Raw genomic sequence first — 13559 nt, 5'->3', positions numbered from 1 at the left:
TTGTGGTGAGTTCTTCTTTCTAGTCATTTTGCTCAGTGCAGAGTGGCTGTATGAATGGGCTGAGTCAAGAATATCAAACACAACCTAAGTAAATTTCACCTTAGATGATTCTGCCGAGGTCAGAGACCAGAAATTGAAAACAAAGATCAGAACGAAATAAAATAAAAGGATCACTAAATCTATAAACAAATTTTAAAATAAAGTAGTAAAAAATAAAAGGCCAAGAACCCCAAAGAAGAGGAGAAAAAAAAAAAAGAAAAAAATAGGAGAAGAGAAAAGAGGGTGGTTCTGGGCGATGGTGGTGGTGATGAAGTTGTAGTGGAGGGAGAATGTAGTGTACCTAAGGGGTCCTAGAGGGTGGTCCTCTTGATCTGAGTATATTAAGTTTTGTATGTTAGAAGATGCTCAGTCCCATATTGATATAAACCAGAAATACTTGTAGAGAGCCCCACCATTGACCACCAAAACATAAATGAGATAAAAGAGGGGGGCAGAATGGGAATGAGGAATCTCACAGAATGAATTAGTATGGTATACCACTTGGTTCTGGGTGCATGCTGGTCATGTTTTAGAAGGTATTAACTTCCGCTATTTTAGAACAAAATGAGGCAGAGAAAACAAAATACACAAATAAAAAAAAAGTATTTTGTGTATCTCCCAAAATTAAGTTGAGTAGGTAGAAGGGAATCTAGAAGTGGAAAATATATCTAGGATCTGTAATTGTAGAAGTATGAAAGTCAAAAAGGAAGAATAATAAAAATGAAGAGGTGGTAAAATATTGTAGTTAAGGTGGGAAAAGAGAAAATAAATTGGAAATTTACAGTCTGATATAAAAACGAGTTGTACTGGAAAAAGGAAGAAAAAAAATAGGATGGGTACCCTCTGGTTCTATATACTGTAAATCCTTAGACTTCCCCTGGAGCTTCCAGCGCTGCTTGGTTCATAACTTGCTCTTCCCCTGTCCTTCCAGCTGGTCTTCTGGGGGAGGGGCTGCTGTGCTGACTCTCAGGTGTGTGCACCTGGGGGAGCTGCCCCGTCCTCTGCCAGTTGCCGGGCTCAGTGGGAGCTGGTTACCTCGTGAGGCCCCTGTTCCCTGCCTCCCCCCCCCCCCCCTCCCCAGGCACAGTGACACCAGGAGGAACAACAACACTGGCGGGGGCCAGCTCTCCAGCCCTGGAGTCTGCTCCCGCAGTAACTACCGCAATCTCCAGGACGGCACTGGCCTGGATGTTCCAGGGGCTGGAGGGAGGCCCTGATCTGCTCAGCCTGGGGGGTCCCGGCAGCAGGAGCATCCTGGCCGTTCTGTGCCCTCCCCGCCTCCGCCTGTCCAGGGGGAACTCGGGATCCTGGGCTGTGTCCCCCGGCACCCTGGGATCCAGGGTCTGTGGTGCCGGAATCACGCTCCTAGGCAGGGCTCCTGAAGGCAGCAGGTGCAGCCCCCTCTGCGTGGAGCCCCCCCCGACCCCCGGCTTCTCCCCGAGGCCCGCCGGACGCTCCAGCCCTTTACCGAGCTCAGCCCGTGGTGTGGGGCGCTCTCCCCCGGGGCCCCCCTTTGTTAGTGAGGAGACTGGAGGCCCCATTGCCCCTCCTGCAGTTCTGCCTGAGTTCCCTGCTGAGCGCTTTTCCTTCAGGGAATAATCTGGTGCAGATTTTTTAAAGTTCCTGCTTCTCCCAGGCCGGGCTCTCCTGTCCTGGAGGCTCCCGCCGCCCCCACTTAGCCCAGCTCCTCACGGGGCCCCTCCCCCACTGGATTCTTTTTTTTTTTTTTCCTCCCGCCTTCCTACCTTGTTAGAAGTGAAAACCCTTCTCTCTGTAGCATTCCAGCTGTTCTCTCTTTAAATCTCAGGTCTCATTCATAGGTTTTCAGGATGGTTTGAAAGTTATCTAGGTAAATTGGTGGGGCCAGGTGAATTGAGGACCCCTACTCCTCCGCCATCTTTCCCTGCCCCCCCTTGCTCTTCTTTCCAAGCCCATCTTTTATTTCTTTAAAACATTTAAATATACTAAATAACATTTTAAAAAATGAAATATAAATAGTTATTTTCTATTTTATGTTTAATAATTCCAATGACTCAAGTCCTTGGAAATCTAAATATGTTGTGGATAGTTTCTTGTTTCCCCAAGTGTCTGTTAAGTTTTTCCAAGTTAATGTAATCCATGGAAATCACAAGGTACTGGACGAGAGGATGCTCCTTCCAGGAAGTATTATATTTGTATTTGGTTTTGCCAGATGCCAGGGGATGGCAACTCATGAAGTATCCTTTCTTTTCTTGGCTTGGAAATTCCCCAACCATGCAGGACTATAAATTTGCATCCTGCTGTCCCATGAGGGTGGACCTCTGTTTACACATCTCCAGAGGAGAATATGTTATTATTTTCTTCTACCCATGTCTTAGTCAGTTCAGGCTTCCATAACAAAGTACCATAGACAGGTAACAACAGAAGCTTAATTCTCACAGCTGTGAAGGCCAAGATCAAGGTGCTGGCCGGTGGGTTTCATTTGCAAATCTCTTCTCTTGGCATGTAGGCAGCTGCCATTTCACTCTGTGCCCGTATGACCTCTTCTTTGTGTAAGGACGGGGTGAGGAGGGGGAGGACAGCAATTTCTCTGGTGACTCTTATGAGGGCATTAATCCCATCATGAGGACTCTACCGTCATGACCTCATCCAACCCTAACTACCTCCCAAAGAACTCATCTTCAAATACCATCTCATTCAAAGTTAGGGCTTCAACATATACATTTGAGAAAGGGAAGACAAAGGCATTTGATTCATAATAACCCAGAACTATGGCAGAGACAGACAGGTTTTTTCATCTGCTGCCTTTGTTAAAGGTTAGATTTTCTTTTTCTAGTCCACCATTTTACTGGATTAGTATGAGCTTGGAGGGTTCAGGTTCTATGTTTAACTGAAGTTGAGGGAGAGGTATGTCATGTTCAGTCCTGCATCATTGACTATCCTGTTCTGCGGCCATTATTCCTGGAGACTCTAGGATCATAGTATGACATATATTCCCACAGGAGCCTTAGTTTCTGTTTTTGTTTATCACTCTGATTTCAACTTTATATTCTTTTTCTTTTACCTTTGGGAAATCTTCCTTAACTTCTCACTGAGCTTATCAATACATTTCAAGACACATTTGTTTTAAGTCTTGAGAATCCAGATGTCTTTCAACTGAGAGATGTTCTGAACATTTAGTTCTACTAGAAGTTTAAGTTCCAAAGGATACAATTCAGTTTTGCCAGATTCAGGATGAGAATGCTGGAATGCCATGACCAAAGGGACAGAGAACAGGTATTCCTGGTAATGTTTGGGGATCTCATGATAGGACCACAGAGAGCATGAATTACAAGTCAAGAAGAGAGTCTCTCTTGAGGCACAGAGGGACTATTGGGTTTTGATTGGAGAAATGATATTATTTGTTGTAGAGATTTTAGAATACAGAGGATGAGAGCCAGGAGTTTAGCCTGGACATGTTGGGACAATGTATGTGAGAGGGAAAAGCAGCCTCAGTTGGGAAAGTGGCCTTGAATATAAGGAAATGCTCACAAGGGTTGTTGAGGGAGAAATTGTAACCCTCCCAACTCACTTGATGTTGGGGATTAAGACTTTTAAACAAATCTGAAAGAAGTGATGGTTCATGGAGAAGGAAAAATGAAGAATTCTCTTTTGAAACTATTATTATAACTTGATTTATCAGTTCCTTTTTCAGTTTCTTCTTTTAACTGCCAAGAAAGGAGGTTGGCCACATTTCTGAAACTGCAAAATTCTCTTTGAATATCTGCGCTGGTTGTAAATTATGACATTTAAATTGAGTGTAGCTTTTATCTGATTGAGAAAAATGTGGAATAAATCAACCATACTTTTTATGTTACCTTAATAGATCCATTTTTTTAATAGATCCATTTTTTAATGTAATTCTAGAACTACAGACCTGACCTGAGAATATTTAAACTCTGCTAAAAAGTATTAATTGCAAGAGGTATTTTGGGTTTGATTTAAAGAAGCTGACCAGCATATTTAGGAAAAAAGGTAGATCAGACCTGTTAAGGCTAACAACCTGAGTTTGTACTTGACACCCACCTTAATGGTTGGTTTGGCGATTCAGGTCACCATGAGCATCTGGTGAGAACAGAGATATGTGCTGGTTCAAGTAGGGCAAAGATGAATAGCAAAGTTGAAATGACAAGATGTGAACTAATTCTGGATGGTTTTTATACAAATAATATTATACTATTTTCCCTATATTTAAACTTTTCAAAGGTAAGCAAGCAAGCAAATAACCTCAAAGATGAATAAAACATCTGCTTTGCTTTCCAGAAACCTGCATCTAGAAGAGACATATTTATTTAAATAGCTGGAAGGCAGCGGGACACTTAAGGGCTTTGAAAAGGTGAATTCAGTGTGAACCTGTTTACTAAGCTAAGCGAAGGCTTCGTGGAATAGGGGTTATCCACCTACGGTGGGGATTCACCCACAGAAGTCCAGTTTAACTCAACTCACAGTCTGACAACTCACACTTCAGTTTGCTGTCTTTTTTTCATGGAATTGCCCTAAAAATGAGCACTCCTTTTTATGGAGGCCTCATGTTAAAACACATAAAAAATGAGAAAGGAGCCAGAATTACAAAAGCCATCCACTGGTATTCATTTTTTTGCTTAAATTTCTTGAAGTATAAAAGATTATACATATATATGTATATGTATATATATGTGTATATATATATATATATATTTAACGATTTTATTTATTTATTCATGAGAGAGAGAGAGGCAGAGGGAGAAGCAGGCTCCATGCAGGGAGCCCAACGTGGGACTCAATCCTGGGTCTCCACAGATGATCTTTTTCACTTTTTAAATCATCCCTTTTCATAACCAGAGGGCAAAACTTCATTTCAAAGATCAAATGGCTATTTGGGTGCCTCAGTTAAGCACCCAACTCTTGATTTCAGTGAGGGTCATGATCTCAGGGTCCTGGGATCCAGCTCCCCTCCTTGGGCTCTGTGCCTCTGTGCTCAGTGGGGAGTCTGCTTCTGCTTGAGGATTCTCTTTCCCTCTCTCTCTGTACCACCCCCTAACCCATGTGCTCTTTCTAAAATAAGTAAGTAAATTGTTAAAAAACAATCAAATGGCTCTTTGAAACATACCGTAACATTAAAGTACAAAATTATTTTGAGCCTATTTCAATTCCTTTTCTTTCTTTCTTTCTTTCTTTCTTTCTTTCTTTCTTTCTTTCTTTCTTTCTTTCTTTCTTTTTTTTTAGATTTTTAATTTATTTATTTATAATAGACATAGAGAGAGAGAGGCAGAGACACAGGCAGAGGGAGAAGCAGGCTCCATGCCAGGAGCCCAACACGGGGCTCGATCCTGGGATTCCAGGATCATGCCCTGGGCCAAAGGCAGGCGTTAAACTGCTGAGCCACCCAGGGGTCCCCTTCAATTCCTTTTCTAACCCTAACTTCCCTTTCACACCCCATTGCAGCCTGTTCAGAAAAGAAAGGGGATGGTCAGCCCTGGTGCCAGTCCAAGCCTGCTACATAGCAGCTATTTAAGTTTGTTCATTTTACTTTACTGTACCTCAATATCCTTGCCTGTAAAACGAAGACAGTAGCACCTATCTCCAGGTTGGGTAAAGACTGAATGAAGTGAAATGTGATAATATGTGTAATGTGCCTGGTACCTATAAATATTCACAAGTGGTAGCTATTGTTGATGCCATAGAGCTTACATATTTTCTATGGGACTCATCTTTTTGCCTGACCATAAAGCATTAGCCCCCTCACAGCTGTGCCATGCTTATCCTTGGATTTTCAGCCCTAGGCACAGTTCCTGGTAGTGGTACGTAGTGAGCATTTGTTGAATTAATGACTTGCATCTAGATTTAAGTCAATGATGGTGAGTTGCAAACAATGTTCAGAAAATCTGTCTTATCCCCTAGACAAATGAACTTTGAATGTGTGATACTGTGGATTATGTATCTAACTTCAGAGCCTAACTGAACAGTTTTGCTGTGCTACTTCTGGACACTTCATAGAGCCAAAACTCAGTAAAATAATGATTTGAAGACCTACATTTGTATCAGTTCTAAAGCAACATTATTTTATATCTTAGAGAATAACAGCATCAGTTTCTCCTTTCTTATAAGATAAAACAGAATATACTTACATTTACATTTAATTTAAAGTTAAAGAGCAATGAATTCTACACCTCTCAATAAAAGCCAACATAGAACTTTACAAAGGGCAATGTTATTAATTTGTATTGCCTATAGTTAGATCTAATCTTTAAACTATGCCTGATAAAATAAAAAATAACATTCAATGATTATTTTCCTAGTCTTAGAAGAAAAAAAAGGTAGTTCATTTATTAAATTTCTTCAGGAAATATAATCCTTAAATTGTAATAAATAAATGCTAAAATGATATACTTTATTTAAAGCTGCTTAAATTATTGTGATAAATCATATTTAAACACAAGTACTAGAAATTTCAGGATGTGAAAATAAGTTTTTAAAAATTAGTTTTAAAATACACACAATTAAATTGGTTATTTTGGTTTGTAAGTTGTATTTGAGGAAAGAGAAGTTGAGTGGTTTCTCTTTCCTCTAATTTGGGGTTGTGGCATTTTATCATTAGGATCATCTGTTAGTAATTGAATTTTGTCCTTACATGGATGAAATTATTAGGCCTTTAAACTATAAAAGAAAAAAATAACCATGCACAACAACAAACAACAAAAACAAAAAGCAGACTAGCAACTATTACTTCAAAAGAGACCAACAAAACCAAACAAACCAAAAAAACAGAAACCCCCCAAACAACCCCGAGAAATAGAAAAGTTTTGATGCAGAACCAAGGAAGGTCACAAGGTCTTTGCAGTGAACCACATATGCTGACATCTGCCATTGGGCTTGAAGTTGACAACAGGTTTGGGGTAGAAAATTCTTTCAGTTTTTCTAAGAACCTAAAGACTCAGAAGATTCAATTGGGTTCAGAGGATCAACATGTCGTCCTAGAAATCGAGCTCCAAATACATCCTGGTCAATTATTTCTCTAAATAACAAATTTTCATTTAAAACATTATGAGAGGAAACAGATTATTTTGCCCTGTGTAGGGAAATAAACAATTTTGAAGGTTTTTGGAGACTGTATTATATGATTAAGTATAATAGCATAGCATATATATAATACATATATAATATTGCAGATAGATTATGCATGGGAAATACTAAAACTAACATTTGATGAATGCTTTGCAGATACCATGACCTATGAGGAGTTTTCCAATGTCTTCTGTAATTCTTATGATCTCCTTGTGAGGTAGGAGATAGAGACTCACATATTAATTAGCTTCTCAGGGACATTCAGCTAGTAAGTGATAGAACCAGAATAAAAAAAAATATTATAAAATTAATATTTGTTCACTGTAAAAATTCAAATACCAAGGGATATGAAATCAAAAGCAAAAAGCTCTAACTTCTACCATTCAAGTTCTACTTCCTATAAGCCAAATTAATATTTTCTTGTATTTTTCTGAAATTTTCTATACGTATGCAATCATATCCTTTTAGGTCTACTTCTGTGTATATTCTCATCACTCTCTCTTTATATATATATAAAGTACATATATATATATAAAGTAATTTATTTTGCTTTTATTTTTAAATATCAATGGGATTACCTTATTTTTTTGACACTTGCTTTTTTACATTTAATGGTATGTCCTGGAAATGCTCTATTACACAACGTATAGAACCATTTAATTCTTTTGTGATTGTGTGGTATGGTCCATTGTCTAGATGTAATATAATTTAATAAAGAGCAACATTAAATTTTTTCAGCTTTATATCATTTACGAACTTTCCGTATTAGTCTACTTAGGTGGCCATAACAAAATACCATAGACTAGGTGGCTTAAACCACCAAAGTTTGTATCTCATAGTTCTGGAGGTGAGAAGTCTAGGATCAATGTGCCAGGAAGGTATGTTTTATTCTGACGTCTTATCTCTTGACTCAGTAGTCATGGCTGCCTTATCACTACATTAAAGGATCTAGACCTTACTTGACCTAAATGTTGCAATGATTTTCTTTATTGTTTTGGTAATTTAATGTTTACTTATCTTTGCTCAGGTGAGGGCTGCTTCCGATTCTTTCCTCTATTAACCTTTAATTTACTTCTCCAGGATAAGAGATGGGTCACATAAAATAAAGTTGTAGTGTCTATGCATTTTATTGCATAAGTCTGTCCCCCCTGTTGTTCTGGGATGTCAAACTATGTTCCTATGAGGAGTTCCCCCTTCCTGCATTCTTATTCTCCACAAAACATGTTGATCCCTGTGTGTTTCTCCACTCTACATTTGGATTGGCAGAAATCCATATACACTCACACTTTTTTTGCTGCATTGAAATGCATGTATTGACTAATAAAACTGTGGGGAAAGTTCTCTGAACCATTTTCTGCAGTATGAAACAGTAAAATCCTATCTACTTTATATGAACATTGAATCCCATGAATTGCCATGGTTTGAAATGCAAATTAACCTGAAAAAGAATTCAACTTATTATTTAAAAATAGCTCATACATGTAAGCAATAGCATACTAAAAAATAACTAGCAAGATTTAGTCTTGATGTTATCTTTTAATTACAACAGATAATTACAACAAATAATAAAGGCCTTGAAGAAGTCTCCTCCACATAATGAATTGTTAACAAGTGGCAAAACAGTGAGTTGCTATTCCAACGAAGGAGAAAAACCCATATGTAATAATTACATTCAATAAAAAAGATATATATTCTGGGTTGTACAGAACTGAATATAGTTTTCAACTGCTTGATACAATTATAATGTGTTAAGCACATTTTCTCCTTTACGTTTTACAATGAATTAAAAAAATGATTTGTATATTCATTTCATAAATAAGAAAACTGAGTTTCAGTAAAGGTAAACAATCTGTACCCGGTCACACAGCTAGTAAGTACCAGATGTTGAATTCCAAACCAAGTCTTTGGCTTATGCTACCACATAGCACTGCCTCCTGAAAGAAGCTTAGAGAAACAAGGCAAATATGTGCCAAAATAATCAGAGAAGGCATCCAGGAGAAACAAAACCAGGACTTTCAAGAGTGACTAGGAGGACATATTGGATGGAATAAACACTGAACAAAAGTATAGAGGCAAGAAAAATATGGTGCATATGTAGTAGGAAGAGATTCCGGTATCTGGGCATTCATGCATATGGGACTGTGTAGGTCACATGCAGCAAACCACATAAGATCTTGAATGTCAGGAAAAGAAATGTAGACTTGATTGGCTATAGGATGGGTGGTGTGAAGCCATTGAATATTAGTTAGATTAACGAGATGAAAAGTGATTTGGGAAGATTGGTTGGGATGGGGAGTGTTGTCCAGAAAGCAACTCCTAAGCATCTAAGAAGACAAGTAGGTGGCTGGCTACTTGTGTAATTCAGGTGGGATATCTGGAACTGTGGACTAGAATGGATGCTGTGCCTAGAGAATAACTTAAAAAACATTTTGAAGATGGGAAATATAAATTAGGATGATTCATACTGCTTTGGCATGTCCTAAATATTCAGTGTTCTCATGTGAAAAAGTGTAATTTTCAAACACATTATAGAACTCAACTAGTTATTTTGGGAACTTCCTTTTGTGTTTTTTTCAGAGTCTGAATTAACATAGCTTCTGACTTAATCCAGATTTGGGTAGTCATCTCAGTTTTCATGGTCTAAAGAAAGGTGACTGAAGAAAACAATTGTCCTTGATAATAACTATCAGCATAGAACTCTTATTTCAACTGAATGTTGCTTGCATTTATTTCAAATAGATTCCTTAGTCTAGAGATTTATGATGTTTCATGAGCTACAGCTTCATTTTGAACTTTGCCCTTAACATTGTGTGGTCCTCACTGTTAGGCTATTTTCCCTTGTGGTAGAAAAATAGCAGCTCCAACTATTGAAATAGCACATTCTCTTTTGTGTTTTGGGAGGACAGCTCTTCTGTCAGTCACCATCTAAAAGTCCCTGTGATTTGACCAATATAAATTCATTTCAAGGATGGGATCACATAGATGGGTTTAGGCTACTCAAGGGAAGTGGGAATCATTCTTAGCCAAATGGTGTGGCTAAAAATTTCAGGACCCTGCTAAAAAGTCTTCTGCAGGAATTGATGCTGGAGTGCAACCAAAAGTTATAATTCTTTGCCCTTAACTTCTTTACCTTTCTAGAATATAAACTAGGACTGTCAGATTCACGTGTGATGCAATGCATCTTTGTTTACTTCTTGGTATCTGACAAAGAGCCAAATACATGGGGTACTTTTTATCTTCAGTTAATTAGTTGAGTGAATGAATGAAATGGATGGATGGAAGCCATCTTTTCGAGAGACAGATTTTCAGGAAAGGAAAATTTATATTCAAAACTGTGCATAAATATACATAAGAAACGTCAATGTAGTTGTTTCTTTTGGAGAAAGGAGGGAGATCACATTTCAGAAAAAGATCTCTGTAGAGAAAATACTGTCATACATGTACAAATCTGAAAATCAAGTCCTAAATAAATTGACATGGCACACATAAATATGTATTTCATATGATTACATTATTTTGCAACAAAATGTGACCATGGCAATATTTTTTTTTGCCTGAGTATTTGTAACACACAATCTTAAAATTAGATTTCAAAAAACTGGAGTTTGTGAATGGGCTACCTGTATAGATTTGTTATCTATTTGAGTGCCAAGTTAAAAATGTATTTAAAACCCAGAATCCAGCTTACAAAACAATACATCCTTCTCTGTGCATCTGTTAGGTGTCTTTTGCTTCAGATGTGCCAGCTATTTGATTCTCAAGTAATCTTATAAGTAAACCAGATTAACATTGACATACTTATAAGGAAACTGAGTCTGAGAGAAGTTGATTCTTTTTTAAGGTGGGAATAAGTAATACTTGGTCTTTTAGCATGTTCATAATGATGGTATTACGATATATAAATCGTATTGCAATATAAAAATGTGTCAAATCCATTGTTGTACACCTGGAATTTACACATTGTTATATGTCAAATATACTTCTAAATAAATAAATAAATAAATAAATAAATAAATAAATAAATAAGAAGGTAATGGAACAAGATTTAAACCCCCAGGATTGGATTCAAACCCCCAGAAATGTGGTCCAAAAAATGTTCTTCCATTATGCTCTGTGTATTACATTGGGTTCTCAGATGCAGTCTCTTGAGACAAGGATTTATGTGCAAATGACTGATTAAGGAAGTGCCAGAAGAGAACACGAGGTGGAGGAGTAAGGCGAGGAAAGGGAAAAGCCAAGGGTGATATTGCATTGTATTTCCAGCTTTAACCTAATCCCATTGTCTTAGTCCACATGAGTGCTCTAAAAGAATACTGTACACTGGGTGGCTTACAAATAACAGAAATTTATTTCTCACAGCTTTGGAGTCCAAGATCAAAGTGCCCACAGATTTGGTGTCTGTGAGTTCCAGTTCCACATAGATGACCATCTTGTCACTGGGTCCTTATGTGGCAAGGGGGGCAAAGGAACTCTACAGGGTCTCTTTTATAAGGACATTGATTGCATTCATGAGAGATCTGCTCTCATGACTTCATTGTCCCCCAAAGGCCCCACCTTCCAATACCATCACCTTGGGGGCTAGAATATCTGTATATGGACTTGAGGGGGATACAGATATTCAGCCCATAGCACCCACAGAAAGCATATATTTTGTTTAGAGTTTGTCCCATCTGGCCCAAAGGTGCTGGACATTCATACTGCCTTCCTCTCATTTTCCTCAGAGTAATGTATATTTCCTGGCATTTCTTGCTCCCTGCAAAGTGAGCCCAAGATCAGGCCTTTGAGGAAAGTCACAGATGCGAGTGATTAGAAATAAGGCCCCAGAACCTGGGTGATAGGTACACAGAAAAGGTTAAGGGAACCTGAAGTGACCTTGGTAGAGCACTGACACTGTCTCATCTACTCCCCTACTATTAAAGATACGAATATATAGTGTGGTAGTTAGGAGTACCAATTCCTGATCTAGTAGTCAAATCTGGGCTCTGACACTTGGGCAGGTTTCTTAACTTACATGTATGTTATTTTCTACATTCATAAAATGTATGCTAATTCAGTTACCTGAGCTCATGAGGTTGTTACTGTATTCATCTAGTCTATATATAGTCTAGAGCATGAGAGTCTGATTGAAAGGAAACTAGTGTGCTGTGACTTGCTCACAGTCATGTCACACAGCTGTTTAATGGCACAGCCAAGAGAACTCAGTCTCCGGACCTCCAGGTCTTTCACTACTCCTTGCTGGCCATTTAGGTATTAATGTAACATTTCTCAGAGGAACTAGGTGACCTCTAGTTTATTGAATATCTCAGTTAACTGAACGTTAATATTTGTTAATATAGGTCTAAAAGCTACTTTAGAGCTCATGAATAATTTATTAAAAATTCAAAGAACAGTAGACACACTGAGAATGCTGTTACAAACTTTCTTAAACATAATTTTCTGCCTTGTTTGTTTTTATATTCTTGAGTTGTTTGGCAACAGAACCTAATTAATTCACATTCATAAATAAATGACTAATAATATTTTAAGTTTCTCAAGGGTAGTTGCATATCCATTGAGTAAAATAGCCTTAATAATGCTTGCTTCGGCAGCACATATACTAAAATTGGAACAATACAGAGAAGATTGGCGATGGCACACAAATTTGTGAAACATTCCATACTTTTCAACAATTTACTTTGAGCATAGAGATTAGTAGGAATGTAATTCATAAATCTATGGCCCCATTCCGGTATTTTGTCATGACATTTAAAGAAATACAAAAATAATAATGTCCTGGCCAATCAAAACTCACATGGCCCTATACTGAATGCCTCTTCTTGAACAATACATTTTGTCTCCAAGATCAAGAATTGACAAAACTCCCAGTGTTGATACAATACCAACATCAAATTTTGATACTGCATTTTCTTTAGAATTAATAGTTGCTGTGACTAGATGAAAAAAAATGCTTTAGTGCTTTTAAAAAACATTATAATAAAGAAGATGTGACCTCTCCATACAATGGAATATTACTCAGCTATCAGAAAAAACAAATTCCCACCATCTGCTTCGATGTGGATGGAACTGGAGGGTATCCTGCTGAGTGAAGTAAGTCAATCGGAAAAGGACAATCATCATATGGTTTCACTCATATGGGGAATATAAGAAATAGTGAAAGGGATTATAAGGGACAGGAGAGAAAATGAGTGGGAAAAATTAGAGAGGGAGACAAACCATGAGAGACTCCTAACTCTGGGAAACAAAGTGTTGTGGAAGGGGAGGTGGGTGAGGGGACAGGATAGCTGGGTAATGGGCACTGAAGAGGGCACTTGATGGGATGAGCACTGGGTGTTATGTCGGCAAATTGAATTTAAATTTAAAAATTAAAAAAAATGTATAATAAGCCAAAACTCCGAATGTGTACGTAAGAATGCTGAATAGAGGAAGAGGGAGTCTAAGCATAGAAAGTTGCTGCCCAG

At 38.0% G+C, this 13559-nt stretch overlaps 1 protein-coding gene and 1 pseudogene across 1 annotated transcript in view; both read left to right on the top strand.

The window, feature by feature from the left end:
* Positions 1-13559, top strand: part of MOXD1 (monooxygenase DBH like 1) — a 95869-nt gene that overhangs the window by 44668 nt on the left and 37642 nt on the right. The window lies entirely within an intron of this gene.
* LOC112645709 (U6 spliceosomal RNA) lies at positions 12674-12764 on the top strand (annotated as a pseudogene).

Source organism: Canis lupus, chromosome 1 (assembly GCF_003254725.2).
Source record: "Canis lupus dingo isolate Sandy chromosome 1, ASM325472v2, whole genome shotgun sequence".
NCBI lineage: Eukaryota > Metazoa > Chordata > Mammalia > Carnivora > Canidae > Canis > Canis lupus.
This window is presented reverse-complemented; position numbering and strand designations above follow the sequence as displayed.